Here is a 20,281-nt window from a genome sequence, read left to right as displayed (position 1 = left end):
GGATGAAGAAGCCAGGAAGATTCGATACTCCGAGGAATTGCCGAAGTAACACGTGTACCTCTCATTGTCTACTCCAGTCCTCTCTGTATTCGTGCGCAAGAAGTGTCCACGCGATTCACCATTCACACCAACACATAGATATATACATATAATACATACCGTCTACCTCCATTCGCGGCATTAAATCAGGATACAGATTCTCCCTATCGACAGATTCAACCTGAATTCAAAATTTATACGTGTGAATCTTATAATCCGTGAATAGAAATTGTCTACGTGATTTTATCAATGTACTTGTACAAAGGATTTTTTTGCATATATCGACGTGCATTTCAACTCGAATCTCAGATTTCGTTTTCTTTCAACTTGATAAGTTCATAATTAATTTTCATTATTGCCTTATACAGTCGCGGTGATTCACCCCACTTGCGCTGGGTCCTGAAGATTTATAGTTCTTGAAATACTTGTGTGGATAATTATTTGCCGGATGCTGCTTTATCGTGTTTTTTCTGCAAATCTTGTCGATACGATTTGTTCTATAATCCTCAGATTTATGGAGAACTTCCCAAATAAGACGTAAACCCTGCCCCGTTTTCTGCAAAATATGTTATCAATCTCACAAGTATTTTACATCTGATCTATAAAACATGAAGTTTATTATCGTGCCAGCTAAATTTATTGATTTATACATTGTGTCCTGAATAAATGTATAAAATTGTCCACGAACTGATGTGAATACGGTAATTCTATCGGATCTTGAGAGGTGGTAAATGCAAAGTGTGGCAGCTAAACGGAAAACCTTTTACCAAACTTGTAATATATCACTGAGATTCTCCTTCTGCTTACGTAAATTGCATAAAATCAAATTTTTCCACGAGTTTAATTGTTGCTGTAACGTGAAATTATTCAAAAGTTATAAGAGAAAGTTCTGACAGTCGCTTGGTGGATTCTAACGATAATCCAGTACTCCATATCATAATAATTTACAGAGAGGCGTGATTATATCTTCATATAAAATTTAAAAAACGAGAAATGACGTAATGGGAAATAATGCAGAAGAAATGACTGGGATGATAGGGTACGATCGATAAATGATGATTTACAATAGCTAGTACGTGTGACTTTCAAGACTTTATTTGTATATAAGAATTGGCGTAATTTTTCTCTGCAACCAATTCACCGCTCCTCGAGGATAAGATTTATAGACAGAACCAACACGGTGAAATGTTACTTTGAAATTTGGCAGTGGAACGTCTTCTGGCAGAAAAAAGAGAGAAGCCATTGTAAGCGAGTCTAATGATGCGAAGCGAGTATAATTTTAGACTCAAACCTGAATCTGATCCTTTGTGACATTAGAAGGTCAACGAACCATCCAGCAAACATCCATCAACTCCGTTGTTTGATTCGTAGTATTTACCAACCAGACTTCCAAGGTTCAGAGTTCAGACCTGTAAATATGAGATTGTTCGAGTGCTTGACTGGTCAAGGTTCACATTAGTAACGCGTAAAAGTCTTGAATGGTATCATCGAGCCTTCTTCTCCTTTAATGGATCTGCTGTGTAATGTTAAGCAAAAACTCGTTAATACTTAAATTCTTGTGATAAAATCATCCTTTCGCTAATAAAAACTATTTTCATAGATTGGTTTATGTAATTTCAGTGATGAACGTATTTGTTTACGTTGGTTTATGTAATTCCAGCTTGCCTATTTCACATAAAAGAATTATTGGTAGATAAAATTTACTAAAAATTGTAGCAAAGAGTGACTGCATGAGTTAGTACACTGTTTCATAGTCAAATTTTTAGTACAATGTGAGCGTAAAATACCGTCCAATCGTCTGTGACTCTCGACTTTGTGATTTGTGAAGTTTAGCTTTCTCCGTATGGGTGAGCTAGCTACGTGAAACTAAGCGGCGTGAAATTACAAAGCGGTGCCCTGTGAGATGCATCGATCCAATAGAAGTCTCCAAATGGTAATCGTGGCACGTTAGCGATAAAAGTTTTTCAGCGCCACCCTCTGCCCCACTTTCCAGAGTTTTTAAGCCGGAAAGGCTGTGTTAGTTTTACCTTTATAAGTAGCGAGACGTTCATTGATGCAACTTTGACAGAAGGCTATGACGTCACCCGCGTAATTCTACCATCTTTCATAATTTTATTTTTTTCTAAATTTTAATCTTAAATAAAAATAGTTATTTTGCAAATGGAAGAAATTAAAAAAACTTTCCATTTTCAACGTTCTGAGAAATACAGAGCTATACGTTCAGTAATTTATTGCTATGTCATGGAGCTGAATGAAGAAAAAATTAGTCTTTTGATCTCTATGGTTATGTAAGGAAGCAGAACCGTGTTTGGATGTTCCTGATTTCTGCAAAGCTTTCCCATTGCATCTATATCAGATTAGATTACGTAGTTTGCATCTGTTTAAAATCCTTTTGACACGAGTTTGTAAGAATATTTAATTTATTTATCATATAGTATAAATAACATGTTTATCAAATGTGTACATAGAGAAACTGAAATGTTTTCAAAAGAAAAAAGTAATTGCTATACGTTTGAGTTTAAATTTGGTTGAATGGAGTGTAGAATACACTATGGATGGTATTATATGGTAAAGACAATAATGGAGTTACTATACAGTGTGCTTTATTCGCGGTAAATTTGTACGAATATCTTACGGTTATGAAACAATTAAAGTATATATGACTGTTGGGGTAGACTTGACGCTGTTCAAATTAATAGGAAACTTAGCATCAAAGGTAGGCATTCTACGCTAAACTTGACTGTGCTTCAATTACCAGCTGGTAATTTGCAGCTCCCGCTAGAATTTTCCAGCAAATTTCAAGCATTTCAAGCTCAAAATGTAGTAGCTTGTTAATATTATCATAAAACTGAATCTTTCAGTCAATAATTTATCGTCATATCTGGAACTTTATCTTAAAATCTATATTGAACATTGAATATCTGGCAAAATTGTTTGCATGACGAAATTAGCTGGAACGAATTGTTACTCACGAATATATTTGCTTGATCAACTTAAATTCGTTAAATATATATTGGCCAATCCCAACATGGGACGTATACCTACACTTTGAAGCTTTGTCGATATCATTGTATAAGCAATTATTAAAATCCAACCATAAAAGTTTCTTTTCTGAACCAACATTGTTCGTTATCAAAAAATGAATCAGAAGCATGGTTTGTGGGTCCTGAACTTTCGGAGGCTGAAGGTAAAAAATTGAATGATAGGAATTGGGAAATATAAAGTTTCGTCATTAGAACAAATGGAATGGAACTGGTTGGATTGAATTGCGTCATTAAAACAAATAGAGTAAAATGAGGCAGATTGAGTTTCATCATTTAAACAAATAGAATGGGATGAGTGAGATCGGATGGATTGATTTGAATGGTAAATGAGTGAGTATTGATACTTCCTGAATGCATCGCTGAGGGTATTAGTGGAGCTAAACGCAGTGGATTCGCACCTAACGATCTTTCAGCTGCGTAGATACGATCTCTCGATACGCGAAGAAAGCGAATTGCATCTTCGCTTGAATTATTTATGCCGCAATTCTACTCTCGCAACCTTTTGGGGCTACTCTAATTGTTCCATTCTGCACCGCTATTATATTTTAAATAATTAGGCTTCCATGCATCATTCGAGAACTCCAATCCGTAGAAAATTATAAATCATGCGCAACGGATCATTGGTAATTACAACCCTATATAATCTCCGATATCCGTGCAGTCTTTGCATCAATTTCTTTCGTAAGAATAATTCACAAATTCTTCCACTATTTGTTTCATTTTTGGATTTAAGTTGATCAAATTATTTGAAAGTATATTTATATAGAAGATCGTAGGTCGTTCGTGGAAACTGGATATATAGGGACAACGAAATTATTCGATTCTCGAAAATTTATAAGAGATTCTCGTACGCATTTTGATGTTTTTATTCCAGGCCAGAGACCATAAAATTTCTTGGAATAAAGAAAAGGAGAGAAAGAGAGAGAGAGAGAGAGAGAGTGCTTGGATTTTCCTATAAAATAAATATCGATGGTAAGGCGGCTGTACTCCAAGGAGGGAAAACTTTATTATCCTCTTAAAATGAGTCACAAGCCAAGTTGCTGTTGACGTTTTTTCCATTTTTGAATAAATTTTGCCAGTGGCAAAAAATGTCCGGGCGACGACAAATCAGCATTCGACTCGAGGAATTTGCCTCCAACGAACGCTCTCAACTGCGTAGGAGTGATTCTTCCTGAATTATTCATAAGCATCACGCGTCGAACTGCCCGATCTAAGCTACCGACGCTTTTCAAGTGTCAAGTATACCCATCCTCCTCTTTTTTCACACAGGTTAAAGGTCACTTTGCTTCGTTATTCTTCCCAACAACAAGCATAAGCCACAAAATCCACCACCAAACATTCTACTCTTGCTAGTAAATATTTTTTACGATCTTTATTCACTGCAATAGCAAAATTTCTCTTGCCTTGCGATAGCCCTGTAAAATATGTCTCAGTATTATCAAAGCATAAATTGAAAATTGTAAATTAAGTTGTTTGATGAAAAACGAGAGGATTTGCTAATCTTAATATAAATTAAAATTTATTAAGCTTCCTTTGCTGCAGCTTGGTGTACTGAAAGTTCTTACTTTACAACGTAAGGTAAATTATTGTCAAAGCAGTCCATCGCTGCTCTTGCGTGTTTTGGATTTCTCCTTTACTGAAAAGGGCTAATGAATAAACTGGAGGAAGTCAAAACGAATACTAAACCTACGCACAAGATCCACGTGTAGCCACTCGCTCCTCTTATGTTGTAACGAGTTGCGGTAAACTTCTGTAACGTCCCTGCAAATGTACATAGGATATACATATACTTACACTCTTTATCATTGACTATTTTCATATAGGGAAAGATTCTCCAACGTCTGAACACCATGAAATATTCAACATTCCTATGAAACATCGACTTTAACCATTCGATAATTCACAATAAAGCTCATTCTGTTAATATTTATGAATAATTCGAAACTTTTGTAAATGAGGACAAATTATATTTTGAAGGATACTCCAGGTAAGTGTGTCAGCTTCGCAACGATCCTATGAAAAATTATGTTAATTCGTGCTGGTGTGTGAGTGAACGTGAGTAGAAAAATAAGTCAGCGTCTAAGTTCCTTCGTTAGTTAAATTCTTATTACGCGTAAGTATTCGCGCTATGCTAATTATCGCTGCGAGAACGGGGATTAAAATAGTTCCCAGGAATAGTCCAAGTAAACATTTCACTTGTAAAATGGCTGTGATTAAGATTTTGGTATACTCCTAGGATCTCTTCATTGAATTGCATGCGGGATATCTAGAGTTTGCGAATTTCGCTTGTGTCTCCTCCATTCTCAACGTGAAAAACTTTGCAATGGTCCGGGAGAACTTTTTACTTTTCGCTTTTTGGTGTACCGGAGCAAACTTGGCGCCTCAAACTTTTCCGCCCGATTCCCAAATTGATTTGTATGTATTTCGCTGGTCCATACCTTTCTTGCCTTAAAAAATAGATACTTTTCGGAGTGCAAGGCAAATATATCGAGCGATGTAAGTGTGAAGCCGAGGAAATGGTGGAACGTAGGAATATAAGTGGAAACGATCATTGGCTGCAATCTGAAGAAGAATTTCTGGGATTTCCAAGGAAATCTTGTATGAAGAATGGGAGATCCGACAGTGTGATAGATTCGGTATAATTAATGCAAATCCTAATGTCCCATATAGAACGCCGTAAAGTGAATTATAAAATTATTTATAACTTTTATTACTCATCATTTACGAGCACGAATTTAAGTGCTCTCCAAGATTTTTTTATCACTATCCAAATGCTTTCTTCTCCATGGACGAGTAGTCGAGTATGTGCTGTAAATACGTAACAGATCGGTTATGCAAGGAGGAACTTGCAACGTTTTATGGCGTTGGTAATGCGACATGGTTAAAGATTTCACGTATTAGGTATCTATTGTTAATGTGCCAGGGAAAATCCGTAACATCGACCATTTTCTAAATATTTCATCACATCGATCCACTTTTACCAAAGATGCGAGCATCTTACGAATTCTTTAAAAACACTGGTCGTCCTTTTCTCGAACCAAACTATACAGCGCCATAAAAACAAATACCGTCTTCTCTAAAAAAAATACTTAATATTTCCGCCTTTTCCTTTCATTTTTATAAATCTCGATCTGCTTTCCTGCTTTTTATTGCGAAATATTCGTGACGCAGAGTGAAAATAAATGAACTTTTTGAGATGCAATATGCTTGATGAGACATTCGCCAATTTTGACATAATTAATATCTTCCGGTCCAGTAATTAAAGGAATCCGAGCGTCACGCGACTATGGTAAGAAAGAAAATGGTGTTTCTTGCCGGTGTGATCTCCTTCACAAAGGATAATTTCCAAGGGTCGGGGACGAGCAAAGGCTTTTACGACATAGATTCTTTGTTCAAGAGAATCATTCCATTTTTCGGTGAACGTTTCAGCAGCAGTGGGTCAAGGCTGGCCGCGTATTAAATCGAGGCGCGATAAACCTTTTCAGACTTTTCAGCTATCTTCTCATCTTTCCGGTGATATCCGGCAAGCCTTTGCTGAAAAACTCGTCTAGCTCTCGTTCCACATGTAAAGCGCCCCGACTTTGCTGGTGCAATTAATGTTTTTATGCGTCTGTACGGTGTAACAATGAAAACGGAAATCGCCGGATTATGGGAAGCCACACTTTTATGGCAAAGATAGCGTTTTTATTGACAATGAGACCCCTTAATCGCACCCTTCCAACGATACATCACTGTACTAACAAAGATAAATATTATCTCGTTCGCTGAGAATTCAAACTGAATTCCTCCTCAGTGATTCTCGCCAAATTCAAAGTACAAAATGATGATTATTCGTTTTAATTATTCGATGGTATCGTGGCTGATGAGTTTTTACGACTCTTCCTGGGGGGAATCTCGAAAACAAGGGTAGATATTACTGCTTTTATACGAAGAACTGGAACACGCGATGTTTTATCGCTATCCAGTGCGTCTGAGAAAGTGAGAATGGGCCAAGGTGGATCCTGCCGATTAACGAAATTTCTTTTATTAAACATCCGAACCGAAAGATCTCATTAGCACAGCGATGTCTCGCGTTAATTGAGGAGCGGCAGAGGTCGCATGTCGATCAATCTAACATGTCCAAGGTCATTAGTTACACCTGTCTCTCTCCTTGCACCAACCATATATAACATTATCCCCAATTAGGCTCCAATTATTAATTAATATTCCTTATAAACTCGACGAGTATTATATCGCGTAATAAGAAGTTGATCAACTGAAAAGTTTACTTATCACCTTCGTTTTCAGTCTCTTCGCTTTTCATAACAAGAAAAGACAGTTTTTGCTGTCAGTCGTGGCGAAAACGTAGAGGATGAGGTCTGGTTATTAATTATGGAGCATAAGTTGAAACTTAAAGTCCATTGTGTCATATTGAAAATTATTTTAAAGTTTTTTATAATCATACACAGACACACACACATATATGGTCTCGAATTGAATAACCGCAATTGCATCTGAATTTCCATTGGTGAAACAGACGAGTATTCGCGGGGGCATCCGGCCAGACAGTGATTTATCGTTTGTTTTACAACAAGGGATTGTTTTCTCGCCACTCGCTAGATTTGCGATTTGGGACAATGGAGAGATTCGAGCTTTTATCGCTCTACCCTTAATTTGCACGTAGTCCCGCAGAGTTTCCTTATGCCACATGACGACACCCAATAAAACAGGAAATTGAGAACCATGTTCCATTCATCCGCTTATCAGCTTCTTCCTTCGATGTCGTTGCATAAATTCTCAATTCCTGGATCTTGATTCAGAATAGTTACGAAATAACCTGAGCTAAAAATATAACAGCTGCTATATATTTTATTGGTACACAATTAAACTCGTCGTGATTTATCGTATACTATTTTTTTTTATTTTCGATTGCGTCAAAAGTTAAATTACTGCGGTAAAACATAATTTCAAGTTTGCATTATCTTTTGTTTTCATAGGTAGATCTAACGGAGCTTTACGACAACATAGAAAATCAGGGATACCGCTGGATTTATTTGTCAAAACGATTTTTCACAAAATTTATTTACACTCGTATCATTCGTATTCACGATGATATCGTCTCGTCAACCGTGGTACCCTGTACACCACGTGGCTTTATGGCTCTTTTACTGCTGGCCTTTTTATATCCGAATTTAGGTTATCGTAAACGTTCTAGGAGAAGAATAAAAGAGAGTGTTGAGCGAAGTATAAAATATTTTTTTATGGAATAATTCATTAACGCTTGTAATTGCTAAGTCAAACGGGAAATTTTCTATACTTTTTGTGCTCGATACTCCCTACAGAAATAATAGATTATTCTTAGCAGCAAATGGCGCATTGTGTAGCTAGGGGTCAAGTGTCTTAACAAAACTTTTGCCGAGCTTAGTATCTTATTCTCTAGTGTAGGCAAACTCAAATGAAAACAGTTAAAGTAGCAAAGTTTTCGGTAAGCATTCTGCACAGCAAACTGCAATTTAATCCCCATTCAAACAAACTATGTTTATCAAAGCTAATAATTCAAATTCAAGCCAGATCATTGCGAATTTAAAGGGATTTCAATGATAAACGATGAGATGAAAATGGAATTAGTGCTTTCTTCGCAAAATCCTTTGCTCTTCCCAGAATTATTAATAACAGCAGTTTCCAAGGAAGGGAAATGTTCAACTATATTGGCAAACGTTACAGTTTCCACGACGAGGGTAGCTTAACGACAGCTCTTCGTGCGATTATTAAAACGACTTGGAAGCATTTTTTTGCATAAAATAGGAAAATTTAGTGTCGGTAAGGAGCAATTTAGCACAGGGACTCCTCGTACTGCATGGCTACGGTGGATGGTATAACGTAAAGTCACCATAAATGTGACGTGGAACGTACTAAATTTACGCTCTTACGGGATGTCGGAGTTATTAAATTCCAAATATGGGTTAGTCCGCGAAACTCTGACGGTTTTCTAGGATGAGCTGCCTGACTCATAAGTGCGTTAATATATCAAAGTTACGCAGTCAAGGCCCGCCAAGAGCCATAGTGGTTCGACATTAGCATAATTGTTTATTTTCCACCATTTTACAAGGGCCCCTGTTATTTATTAATCGTAATTCGGCCACAAAGCTGCTTTACAGTGTCTCGTTTGCCAGCAAAATTCTGTTTTACGCAGCAATTTTCCTCATTATCGCGCAGCCAGCGATGTAATCGACTAATTATAATAGCTCTCGCGCTACAATTTTCTCGAGTGTCCACTACTGGATAAATATAATTGGAAAAGTGGCAGAGAGCCCACTTGCAAATTCCGTCGGATAACCTTTCATCGCCGGGTCATCTTGGGGGATTGCGAAAAATGTTAAAGTTGTGGTTTATCCGGTCTATACGGGTGGTTAATTCTAATCGGCTTATAAATAAGACTGTCCTTTTCCTTATATATAATAGTGATAGGAAAAGATGACCTATGCTCAGGATGTTCTTATTTCTAAGATAGCTGACAGTGACTCCTGCCCTAAGAATAAATATATATATATATATATATGTGTGTATGTCATTTAGGGGTGAAAGGGGTAAAAATGGAGAATACTTGAGAAGAGTGGAGGGGTAAGGGAAATATCGTGGAAGGTAAGGATCGAGTTTCGAAGCGATGGAAGATTTAATATCGGGCGACAGCACAAAAGATCACGTTGGATGCACGTATAGCTGGCTGGAATTGTCGAAGATATGAAGTCTTGTGCTTGTCTAGGCTGCATCATCCGCTTCTATTTACTTGCCAGCCAGAGAGGGATTACTGCTGAAAGTATAGCGGAATCGATCGCATGTCGCGCATTTATGTTTTTCCCGTCATCGAATATGGGTTAATACGAGAGATCCAGCTCCGGACTTTCTTGACAGATAGCCGATGCTCGCAAGTTGTGAAACACAAGAATGCCAATGGAATCCACCAAGATGCACCTTCCAACAGTTCCAGCACATCAACCATGTTCGACAAAACGATCATCACTTTACCAACAAAATAATATTCACTGCTTTGTATATATATATATATATATATATATATATATAAATTTCAATACTACTTTTAATTCATACTCGAACCTTGATTATTTTAACTCGTTACTTGATAAATCGTAACTATATGTACATTCCGGAGAAGCTTTTTAAAAAATTCAAGATTATTCTTTGATTTTCTTTCCCGTCGTTCGTCAAATACATATTGGATTCAGTATAATTAATTAACTTATCTGTTATATATAAATATATACAAATATATTGGCAAATGCGAGTAGAATCGTAATAATGGAATTCTGTAGGATGAATGCAGCACGCGATGGTTTAACGAGACATTTTGGCAGAGCAATTGAAAGCATCGTGGTGTGTCGAAAGCGTCCTCGCGTTATTATGCGAGACTGTATAAGGCGAGCGTTGTTTGGAGAAGAAACGGACGCCTATTTCAGCGTCTCCCAAGTGTCTTTTCGCAACTGAGCCGATATAAGATATCATCACCGCACCTTCTGACGAGATGTCTCTGCCACCCCTTCGTCAATTTCCTGTCAATCCACCCACCAACCGTCCCATCCTCGCTCAATTATCCGCAGACCACCCGATCAACGGCCAATCACTAGATCTCTTCTTTCCTCTCCTCCACGATATCTGCAGCATTCCACTTGCACTCCATCCTTTCGCAATTCCACTCTGATCACCCAATAAAATCTTTTCACTCCTCATCCCAATTCACATTGTATTGTTCTCTCTTCGTAATTTTGTCCCATTTACCAGAAAAATCCATCGTCTGGTAATTTATAAGTAATTTGACATTTCGATATTTTTTAGTCACACCTATAGACTCGACGTAGATTAGCTGCTTCTGTCACCTCCCATCAATTTTCTGTCCATCAGCCCACGAATGGTAGTCGCTGCTCCATTCAATTCAATCAATTTAGCCAGTCATCGAAATTTCCAGGAAAACTCCTTCCCCTACATTCCACTCGCAACCATGCTCCATCCCACACCCCCTGCACCCGTGAACCAAAGGAATTGTAACATTATGAAAACCAATATTTAATCCTTCAAATATTAAATTCGCTTGCTGTTCACTGTGGAACAGGGACAATGAAAGTTACTGGTTATATGTAATCCTACTGATTTTTTTTTGTTTTGTTTTGTTAAAGCTATGAAAGGGTTCTCTGAAATTCGTCAGAGGGTTTAGAGAATTTGGAGGGAAAAAGTTGCTTTGTTCTCCATGCTGGCTTTAAATGACATGTGACTAATTTTGTGCGATTGGGAGTAAAAAATTGCAGGGTTGAAAATTTGCGGGAGTTCGAATAAGCGCTCGTGAAACAGAGTGGAATCTTTAATTTGAAGAATTCGAAGAGGGTCGATAGGAAAATGCTGACAGGATGATGGAAAATTACAGGAAGAGGCAAATGGCAGAGAATTGGGATTATTGGACTCACGCGTACAATTAGACTTTGCTCGCGTTTACAGACGAGCAGTCGTGGACGATTCGATATAACCGAGATTGTAAAGCTTTGAGAGAGGACTCAAAGGTTAATTGTGTACGTTCAATGACGATTGCTTGTTTGATGCAGGGGTGGAAATTGGATATTCTCAAATCCAAAGGATCTGAATTTGAGATAAAACCTTAACGGAGTTCTCACGATTTGAGAGATTGATTGTGTGTTATCTTAAATGAAAAACAGTATCTTCCTGGCTGAAATCATAAGAACATTTATCGTACACATATCTTTCGTTTAGCATGCAGGAAGTTTCTTCCTACGAACACTTTGATATCAATTTATTAGCTGTGTTAAATTGTTTGCTTTGTATCACTGGAAAATTGATTAGTCACTTGGCCCTTGTACAAGCAGATTCGAGAGAATTCATTTACTGTTTCTTCTAGTACCACCATAAATCATTCGACACTTCCTCTAACATTCCCATCCATGGCTTATAGGAGCCATCATTCATTACGTTATGGTATTTATTCGATGAATTATCATCGTTGGGCCACTATTTCATTTATTATTACACTATATCTATGCAATTTTGTTGTGTATAACGATTTATGTCGACGTGAGCTCGCGAGGCAGGATTTTATGGCAGTTTGATTTGATAATTTACAAAATTTAGAAGTTCAATCATTTCTGTCAGAATGTCGCGTGCTATCTGTTAGCTTAATTTGCGATTTTTCGTTCGTGCATCGATGGATTACCGGATTCCCGCGTTTTATGGCTATAAGTGAGTGTATGCTATTACCGAACCAACTACGATTGCGTGAATGCACACTATTAAACTTTATAGTCGTAGCCCGTATACGACAGGGAGAAATTATCCCTCAATGATTGCCAGCAATCCAACCACGCTAAATCTCAAGCAAAAAAAGTTACGTGTTAATTTCTTGCGTTCGAAACCATTTAGGTTTTGCACCTTAAAACTCGTAAGTCTTCATTAAAGTGAGTTACATGTGGACTAAATTTGCATAATAATAACACTGCCTCGTAGTAATAAATCAAATTAAACTATTAAAACGACTATTTTTAATTTTAAAAATCAAAATTAATCAATATAATAGGAAATTTGTTAGAAAAATCGAATTTAATGGATAGAGTCTTCAAGATTTATGAAAAGAACGTATCGAATTGTATGTTTCTCGTCGATTATATATTATTTATAATATATAATTGCTGACGAAGCATATTTATAGGATGAATTCAAGTTTAATGGAAGTCTGAGTGTTTTATGTTGTGATTCTTGTTGGTGCAGTTAAGTGGGAATGATAATTTGCATGCGGCAGTGACTTTAGGCAACAATTACGCACTCGATGTGTAGTCTCAGATGAGAAAGGTGGCTGATGCAAGTTCATTCGTCTTTCAATTGTTTCCGCAATTGTAGTAAGCTCGTTCATCGGAATATTCATGCGTGGCTTCTACCGCATGATGCACTTCAGTTGCCGTGACAGATACACACAGATACGCACCCATGTAATTAAGGCAAATACAGCCAAATAGGAAATTTCAATTGGGCATAACGCAAGCTATCAGCCTTCGCTACCTTTTGTCTTATATTCCCCTTATCCCCTATGTCGAAGTTTAACGAGCCCGAAACAACTTCCTTATTGGATGGTACTCGTCTGATGAACCCATCTGTGCTTTCATTTCGTTTCTACGACAAAAAAATCAGAGTCGCTTTCTTGTAAACCTGAGTATATATCGCAATCTTACAACAATACAATGGTGAGAAAGAAAATAAGGACTTCCGATTGTTTTGATATCAGAACGAGCTAATGGACAATGATGCAGATTACTCGAAAGAAAAAGCACCGATAAATACTCCTGTTCCTCTCTAGATGCAATTTCCTCTACTGCTAATAGCGTCATTAAATCCCCTTATTCGTTGCCTGTTTACATCCCTCTATTCAATTTACCATGAGATTTGCAATTTTGCTTCTGCAAATTTATATATTGCTATTAATATAAAAATAAGTGTAGCAAAATTATTATCATTCTGAATTTCTAGAATCAATAATATCTTATAGTAGTATTTTTCTTCTTAAATGTTATTATTATGTTTATATATATATGACGTCTTTGGATACATTTTTCGTAATTATTTACTATATAATATACACGATGAGGACTCTATTATATGTAAGATTCTATGTCTGTTCAAAGAATAGAATTTTCCATTTGAATTATAAATGAGTTATCTAGGTTTTGGTTTATTAAATTTTATGAAGAAGCCAAGACTGCTTTTGCCACAGATTACAATTAGATCCTATTGTACCTGGAGCTGTTCATTTAAGGATAAAGAGAGTACTAACTAATCATCAACGCATTTAGTCACGTTAGTGTTGGATGAAAGCTGAGAAGAATGTATATCTCATATCCTTAATCGGGGCCATTAAAAAGTCATCACCACCTTCGTCCTCTTGTACGCTCACGTACATAAATACAATCACAAAGCACATTCCACAAACTTTAGTAATACTACTCACCTGTTTACCCATATACGTCATATGTGCAATTTACCTATTTATTGCTCATTACCTGTACTATATATACAAAAGTGTGAATACTCTCAAATCCTAACTTTTCTTCCTAATAATGGATTGAAACTATCAGTAATAATACTGACAACAATTTTATATTTCTTTTCTCCAAGATTCCAATTTTGATAGTTGCATCGACGAGAAATTCGAGAAAAGGGTATATATCGAGAGCTGGGTTTGCAGGGTGAGAAGAATAGCTGGAATTTAGCGTGGAGAGAATTTAAGCAATTATGAGCCAATTTGTATGCCAAGGAACACAAGAGGAAAGGATCCTGCGCCATTAAAGTCAAGTTGGGGAATCAATGCGAGAGCATAGCAGGACACGAGAGGCGAAGGTGCCAGACGAGTGGTCGCGTGCTCGGAATTTCTCATTTCCTTCCATTTATCTTAATTCTACGTTTCGCGTGTAAATAGCGACGCTACGATTGTGGAATTTCTCCAAAAGTAAATATTTCACTTTTCGACATTATCGCGCCTATTACACGAAAGCTTGAAGAACAAATACGAATAATTGGTAAGGAAATTTCAGAAAGGTGCTTAAATATTTGTGTTACAATTATAATCCACTCAAGGCTCTCTATTCTATATATTTTACGTTTGTAATTAAATTTTCTTTGGCCCATTTCCCTAGCAGATAAAGCCGAGGTAAGCGAGCCAATTTTCACGGGTGCGGCGGTAACAAAATATGTTAACAGCTTGATGATAGGATTGTTTCAAGCATAATTCTTCCGAAAGGATATTCGACGTGAGATAGCTATAAACACACGCACGCTTACGTGCCTCGAGCTTTCCCCTTCGTGACCCGTAATTTGGTGCTGATGATGTCTGATGATTGCGCAAACTTTAAAAGCAATTGAGATTCGCCTGAATTTCAATCCGAGGGCTCTCAATATTTTTCTTATTCGTATATAACAATTGCAAATGATCTTAATAGGAAGTTCAAATTGAATTTTTAGTTTCACAGCTGTGATTTAATGTTTCTACCAAACCGAACATTCCTAGTGATAGTAGTGATGTTATATATATATTATAAAACGTTAAAAATGTATTTTTCGTACAAATGTCAATAAATAACAACGCTAACAGGGTAATGGATCCAATTCTGTAATAGAAATCGTTTTGCAAAGAACTATGATTGTTCGGGAGAAGAGTACGAGGGGCAGCACTTATATCGGGGTGTATCATTATCATGACTTATAATCACCTGTGACTCGCGAGCTTAAAAGGGCAAAAGTAAATCCGTCCCGTAACGTAAAATCCTCAGGCCTCTCGTATCTGGCAAATTTATACTTAAAAGAACCACTGTATATATATAGCTTGCTCGGAAACTATGACCGAGCTTCAATTTGCATCAGTGATTTAAATCCTTGTTATTTTATCCATATAGTTGCATGATTTATTTAAGACGAAAAATATGGCACATATTTCGAAAATTTGCGTAAAATACATTTATTACCTCGTGGATAAAAAGGTTTCCTAACGACAACAATCTATTTAATAACTTCATTTCTCTCGATTCGATTTATTGCTGATGGAGCATTTTATTTTTCAGCGTTTAAATAGGGCATCGATGAAACAGAAGTTTGTATCCTTTTAAAGTGGTAGACTACTGGGAGTTAGTAGAAAAGTTTTTTTTCGATCAGACGGTGACACCGGGAATCAATATCATTGATAAGGAGTAAAGCATAGTGAATGCTTCTTATTCTGTTGATTATAACTACTCACATATTCAAGGTGATACTATTGTCCGCATTTGGCATTATTCACAGATATCACGTGACTTCTTCAATATCGTGTCCGATGCATTCATATCTTTCGTAAGAAACGAGACCAGGATGATCTCAGCTTATTTCGAAATCAATATGCATCCTGAAAGGAAATATAAATCAATTCGCTTGTCTGATATATACTTTTATCCCTCCCATTCTTTTCTCGGTTAACAAACGGGAGCGCTTAGTCGGATTCTCATTAAATTTTCCTTAATTAGTTCGACACCCTTTCCTTAATTTATTACACCTTTATACATGTATACCTCAATGGAAAATAATGTATTGAAGAGTATAAAAAAACGTGTATATTTATAAAAATATACGATAATTGGCGGAAATATTATATTTGAATATATTTTGTACATATATTTCAAAATATAATAAAAACAACCGAGTATGTTTTAATTTATTTAAAATGTTATTACAATTATATCTTGAAGGCATAAATATTCTACTGTTTTTTATTACATTTCGAAATATAAATTTTTCCATAGGGATGTTATACGACAAGAGTGTATTATGTGAAAATATCAAGGTTTCTCCAGTTTGCGAAAAAAGTTTCCTCTGCATGGATCGTTGTTGTCTATTCGTGAGATAATCTAGATGGTCGTAATAATTATCATCGGTGGCACTGGATAAAATTAAACGGCACAATTATAATCATCAGATATAATATCACACACGCTGGCGTCTCGAAAGAGTGGTCAAGAGACACGGTACAATAGTAATCAAAAGAAACAGTAACATCGTGCGAGATTTTTACGCGAATATATAATAATATAATTATGAGAATAAAGAGAGTGGAAGCTGAAAATCCTGATCAATCATTTCAATTGCGAATGGCAATAAGCTGGAGTGGAAATAAAGGTTAAACAGGACATTCGCTAATTTATCTTTGTTATACTCGCTATATGGCAACATAAGAAAACCGAGGTCATCTCTAATTAATCGGGTCGCGATTTATAGAGAAGTAATCGGTCTCTTAACTCGGGTTGCGAGGAAGTAGATACAAGAAAAGATGGAAATATAATTATACGGAGCCCCTCTCCCCCCAGGGACGACCTTGTTAAGCATGAATGAAGCGAGACTCCCTCACCGATTCAATAAGCCAAGAATAATTTCTACGTTCTGCAAAAGTTGAATTTTCGGATTAATTGCACACTTCACTTTCGACGAAGAGAATCTTATTACACGATTCAAATGTTCATATTTCTATCTCTTCCCTCCCTGCATTTCTAAGAATTTTATCTATTTATTCTATACTCCTCTAGCGGATCTACGGAGGAGTTGAAATAGATCAGAGAAATTAACTATACGTGTAATTAGTTAATTAAACTTTCGAGTGTCATACAATAATAGTGTGATTCTCTAATTTTTGTGGATTCGAAGCAAAGGGAAGGACGAAGAACGATAAAGGTGTATATATAACTATATATATTTGATTAGTTTATCGTAGAAAGTAGAGTTTCGCAGGCACAATAATTATCTTCCTATAGTCGAACGCAGTTTAGCACGTGGATTGGGGTACGTATGTACGTCTGCCACTGTATTGGCCCTGGAAATAAATCACGCTCTCTTAAATGGCATCACGAAGTTGATATAAATTACTGCACCGGCGTGATGCGAGAGTTTTCCCGGAGAGAAAGAGAGAAAGGAATGTGTGTTTATACATGTATATGTGATAGAGAGGGGGAAGTCCCATAGAGAAACATTAAGTTTCAGTAGTTCACGGATAGACTAACAACTGATTTTTCGATAAGCGATCAGCTTATAGGCCTCATAACATTCAGCCAGCCGCATAAGGACTATCCTTGACATTACCTTCAAACCTCACCTACCTTAACTGAACCTATCTAAGATTATTCATGTTCGACTAATGCTCTACACGAGCCCCCTGCTTATCGGACTCCGTCATTAATCCATGTTCCTCCAATGATAGTTAACTTTCCTGAGATCATATCTAATTTTTATTAGATTTATATATATTAAAACCTATACTACTGTAATACTTTTAATTAATGTTAAAGCTGATTTATTTTATATTTCTTCGTACAATACCGCTCCTTTATTTATCATATTCATTTGTACTCGTTTATCTGTAGTACGATGTCTTATGAAATTATTGCAAAATAGATTTCGTTGTTGTTTTTTTTACACGCATTAGATTTTTATTGATCACTCTTTGTAAACGACCTAAGCTATTGTAATTTTCATAAAAAAGCAGCAGGAATTCAGTTAACTCTTTATTTAATCATTTTATTTCTCTCAAAACATAAAGAAAAAGTAGTTAGAATTCTACACATTCAGATAACACAATGCGTAGTTTTGCAATCAAAACTATACAAGTTATAGTTCTTTATCCTATCTTTTAATCGATTTTTTTCTTCGACGAATATATCTCAAAAGCAGCTTTACAAGAATCAGCTTAACGCAAGCTTTTCCCTTTGAATTTAATTTTAAGAAGATTTAAACAATACGAATTTAATCTCTAGCTTAAAATGAATAAATCGTGGTATTAACATTTTTACAGATAGCACAAGAAATTTGTTAGTAAATTTACTAGGAAGAAATTAACCAAATTCCTATTCAAATAAAAAAAATTAAATATGTTATTTAGAAAACTTACATTGAACGAAGATGGAAATTCTATATTGATTGTTATTAGATTTTCATTTATTATTGTTACTATTGGATCTTTTGCAAATATTGATGATCGTTGTTATGACAGATGAAAGAAGACGAGTGTCAAAACGATCTTGGTAAGATACATGACCGTCGAGTTGTAATATTTGCGAATGTATTCGCAACACCTCTCACGTGATTAAAAAAAAAAAAGAATACGTTGAGTGGTCAGTGGAGAACAAATGAGCCTAATTGCTTGGTGCTAAAAGTTGCTTGTCCACGATCATGCTGATACATTTCGTAAGGAAACATTCCGATTATTGCGTCACCAGATTCCTGACATTGATATCTCACTACACACGCAACACAGGATCGATAAAATCGACAGCTCCTCGCCCATTAAGCTGGAATGAAGTTCCATCGTTACGGTGGAGTATTCGAATCAACAATTCTCTCTTTGCATACTAAAACCACGTATCGTTTCGATAAATAAATCTCATGAAAATTGCTTTCGATAAAATCTCACAAACGCCATAAATTCCGAAACTAAACTCCTTTTTGATTCTTATTTTTACAAATAAATTTAGCAAGTAAAGGTTTGTGCGAAGTACATATTATATCAACCGTTCAAAACAGTTTTGCACGAAACAAAATGATAGGATATTACACCGGTTTGGCTGAACAGAGATTCACAGGATAAGCATGATAAGCTTATAAATATGAAATTTAACTATGTCAGTCAGCTTTATCGTGAAATTTTCCATTTTCTCCAAGTTTTAGCTCGTGCCAAGGAGTTTGTTAAGAGTCACTTATATATAATATATTTCTTGTCCTGATTGACGGATGACGATTATGCTTGGAATGTGTCTTTGTTACTACTGCAATTCTGAAACTGCTGATTCTTGAGAAAATCTTGGTAAAGTATTAGGGAAACTCGAGAGAAATGTATACATGGGGCGAGCGATAAAGCAGATTTATTCAAATTCTTCCATAACTCCTTAGTCTGCTGTGTTTTGATTATGCGAATTTCTCGCACAAAACGGCTTCGTCTCTCGCGTTTTACCAGTGAGTTGCAAAAAGATAACTTGCATGGGAAATCTATCAAACTCGAAGACAGATGCAATTTGTGCAATCGAATCACATAAAAGTCTCCAGGTATTGTAGGTGGAAAGATGAGATTAAACATCAGGATTGATCCATGTTTTTTCGGAGGTTCGACTATAATTGAAAAGGTTGAAAGGTATAGGAGGAAATATCAGCTTTCTATCATGAGCAGTGAAGTTGGTCTGTTTCTAATGACGTTTAAAGCTGTAACGTTAAGTAGAAACGAAGGAAGGTGCTCTATTGAGAAATATTAACAAACCAATAACATCAGCAAAGAAATTGTTATGGAACGACAATTTCATACTTAGGTTTTAAATAAAAATATGATGATTTATTTCCTATATGAAACACTGGTAAGTAGAGATACGGAAAATTTAATAAGAAGAGATTGGATTTCCTGATGAATCACGATGTTTCGGGATGTAAAGGGGTTTGTCTACTTTACGTGGCTGAAATATCCCGCAGGATAGCGTGTCCGTTTAATTGAACGACGGGAGGGCGAGAAAACTGTCTGTGTCGTGACTTACAATCGTCTTGGTCCAGTTGCTCGTGGCACGTTCGGTGAGCGCGCAAGTCTTATCCTCATTTCTCAGTTGCCTCATCCTCTCTCTGGTTCCTTATCGCCTACTTGCTAGTCTCTCTAGTCTTACTAGACA

The 20,281-nt window shown here is 36.3% G+C and overlaps 1 long non-coding RNA gene across 1 annotated transcript; it reads right to left on the bottom strand.

Moving 5' to 3' along the window:
• Positions 1–1,126: 1,126 nt before the first annotated feature.
• Positions 1,127–20,274, bottom strand: LOC136772400 (uncharacterized). The gene is made up of 3 exons (XR_010822449.1): positions 20,153–20,274; positions 1,331–1,448; positions 1,127–1,257 (listed from the first exon to the last, which is right to left on the bottom strand). It is a non-coding gene; the product is annotated as an uncharacterized lncRNA (long non-coding RNA).
• Between the last annotated feature and the right edge of the window lie 7 nt (positions 20,275–20,281).

Source organism: Prorops nasuta, unplaced genomic scaffold (assembly GCF_024137725.1).
Source record: "Prorops nasuta isolate Cenicafe-Biocafe unplaced genomic scaffold, Cenicafe_Pnas_1.2 PNAS00004, whole genome shotgun sequence".
Classification (NCBI taxonomy): Eukaryota; Metazoa; Arthropoda; class Insecta; order Hymenoptera; family Bethylidae; genus Prorops; species Prorops nasuta.
Note: the sequence above shows the minus strand (reverse complement) of the source record. Positions and strands in the feature narration are given on the sequence as shown.